The following is a 3,337-nucleotide window of genomic DNA, read 5'->3' on the forward strand; positions in this document are numbered from 1 at the left end:
AGGCCAGAAGGAAAGGTTTTTGACACATTGCTGTGCACGTGCAAACTTGCCTTGGTGTGGACAATTCCCAGGTACCGATCTACCAACTCGAATACACGGAAGTGTTTCAAGGCTATCGAGGCTTCAAGTACCTAACTCAATACAGCATGCATGCATCCAGTGGTCGAAGTGGGCGGGAACGGCAGGGCACGGCGTGCCCCTACTTCTTTAATTCTATAGCTTCCGTTCCCCTACTTTTTTACTTTGAACATGCGTCCCGGGACGTCAGAAGTATACACGGCCTTAGAGAAGGCTCGGCTTTAGTGACTGTTCGGGATGGGCGGGGTGCAGGGAAGGAAAAGGTCTCCGTCTCTTGCTTCCTGCCCAGACAAGACAAGGAAGGTGTCCGCTTCTGATCTGCCGCTGGCAGCTGCCCCACCCACCCTCTTTCTTACTCCTATTCTCTCTCTGTCTGTCTAACTCCTCCTCACTTACCGAAAACCATGACTCAAGAAATGGTTCTCACCCTCTTTCTTTCTGTTGTTCATTTGTTCGCCTGTGAAATGGATGCAAAAAAGAAAACTACTTTTGCTGGAAATGCCGTTTTGATATTTTTCTATTCCAAAGTGCAGCCTCGGAAATAAAAGGTTCATAATATGAAAAATCAATAAAAAAACAAGACGAAGTGTTCTTAAAGTGGCCAGATTGGTTTTATTCAAACCCCAAAAACATTAGTGTCCCTTTACTGAGTTTGCCAGTGAAGAGCTGTTTTCCCCGGTGGGGAAGTGCAGCAAAACTGGAGGTACTGCAATACCTGGTTGATGGGTGGATTGGAAAACAAAATGTGTACGGCGGCTTTGTGTTAACGAATTGGGGGGCATATTATCAAGGACGGCATTAAAATTATCGCCGGTTTAGCGACAGAAAACGGCCGCTAAAGCGGTGATAATGGGCTTGATATTATGCCCTGGAGAATTCCAATAGAAGCCCAGGTTCACACCAGAACATGGGCTTCTATTGGAATTCTCAAGGGCATATTATCAAGCCCATTATCGCAGATTTAGCTGCAGTTTTCTTCCGCTAAACCGGCGATAATTTTTAACGCCGTCCTTGATAATATGCCCCGTGGTCTTTTTAAACCATACTGCTTACGTCCTGTAAGCATATAAGCAGTGGACATTGAAATAGGTCCTTTCTGGGCCCTGTACTTTTCAGGCAAAGAAAGGACCCAGTAGTTTTCAGTCAAAAATACTCGTTGATTTCTGCATAAATGTAAAAGCGTTAAGTTCACCATGTTGTTTCTGCTTACATTTCACATGCTTTATTTAATCTTTCATTCCCTATGAGTGTTTGCTTTTTCCAGGATGTTGTTACTTTTTCCTTTAGGCAGCATAGTGCTCTTGCCGAGTGCGTAATTTGAATTGAGTCGCATCCAGTTGTTTATAGCAGGTCAAATTGGATTGTAGTTGAAGGCAGTGGGAATTTCTCTCAGTGGGGCAGTATGATGTTCAGTGAGGGAGTGGATGTAGCACTGGGGGCAGAGCTGCCTAATTTAGAACTAGGGAACCAGGTTCAGCCTTCATGAACAGTCCCCCTGACCACTCTCCTGAGGGAGCACATTGCCATGCTAGACCTTAGAAGTCCCTGCAAAACCGGAAAAGCCCTGGTGTCTTAGTACCAGTAGGTGGACCCTAGCAGTGGCAAGTGTGGGTTCACCTTGAAGGCTTGCCCACCACAATCCATACTGAAGTTCATCTCCAGTCTTGAGGGCAGGCCTACGATGTAGCAGACCCGAGAGCAACAGTGACTGTCACTGAGGTCACAGGTCCCCTGAGAAGAGCTGGCTCAAGGGTGGTGCGACCGGTGTGACTGCAACGGGTGCTGACTTTGAGTGGGGGCGTTGTAAATTATGGTTTTAAAAGCACTTGCTGCCTCCTTCCTGGCCTACAGCAATTTTCGGAAATAATAAAAATGTCATGATAACTCCGGCGAATAAACTTCTTAGAGAGAGATCAGAGTTTTGTCTAGTGGAAGTTTTGACTCAGGGAAAGACAACGCCGAGGGTTAATGTGCTGGAGCGGGTAAAATAAAAATATTTGGCACACCCAATCCATTTATATATGTTTATATTAAAATGACTAAACGATAAATGTAATGATTAAAACAGTGTGCTGTGATAAACTAACCAACCTTATTAATCAAGAGAATATACGTGGGAACGCATTTGCATGGCTAAATTAATAGGTGAACTAAGACTGTACACATATTAAAAATTATATGTTTAGTTTAAGCACTGTTTATGTGATTTGCGCTTAAATAAACCTGCATTTAACGGCTTTAATTGTCGCATATGGCTAGATAAATGCACACACATAAGGGTATTAGCAAGGGAATAACATTATTTTATTCATTTCCATGTATTAATTACGTTTTGTGTTTCTTTACCTTAAGTTGACTATTTCGGCCTGCTAAAAGATGGCCCCAAATGAATCCACACTAAAGTACATGACTTCATGCAATTGACAGCAGAGGAAGGCGTCTACACTGACTACGTAGCAACCTCTCCTTGAACCCCTGTACCAGGTCCATGAAGACTACTCTGGGCGAGAAGCCAATGTCCCTGAACATGGAAGAAATGTTGCTAGTTTGGAACCAAAAGCCACCTTTTCCACAATAGACTGATACATTCCTGACCTGGGAACGATTTTCCCATACGCCTGGTTGAATACATCATCCGAATGTGAACATTAAATATGTTGCTTAAATTCTTGGGACGGGGCTGAATTCAGCCAATGAAATGACTAGAAATTATGAAATGTTTCCTTTATATGCAAAATTTCAGTATAAATATTAGTAGTCCAGAGAGGGAAAAAAGCCGGTTACCACCCTATGATCTTGAGACGCACCCTGATCGATGCTACTCACGACGCTGACAGCAGAGGACGGGACGCTAGACTCTTTGATGATTTTCTGAGGACCTGATTCTGACTTAGAGAACGACAATTAGCCAGAATAGGTAATTATGACTCAAGATTCTATTGCTCTTGTTAGGACTTTGATTTACAAATTTAATTAGATAAAGAATTAAGTGTTTGCAGAACTGTGTCGGGTGGTTATTTCTTGAAATGTATATTTTATTAGCATAATAAATTGAAGTGTTTATCATCACTTCCCTAGTCAACTAAATGATCCAATTGGCCTCCGGATGGAGGAAATGTCAGGATAAAATTAAATTTCTGTGTGAGAAGTATATATGATAGCAAAGAGTTATTTGTGAAATTTCAGTCTAAAGTACCAGGAAACCAATAGGTATGCCGATAACGCTTTTTATTGAAAAGGTGGCAGGTGTTCTCTGAGC

This window comes from Triturus cristatus, chromosome 6, assembly GCF_964204655.1.
Source record: "Triturus cristatus chromosome 6, aTriCri1.1, whole genome shotgun sequence".
Lineage (NCBI taxonomy): Eukaryota > Metazoa > Chordata > Amphibia > Caudata > Salamandridae > Triturus > Triturus cristatus.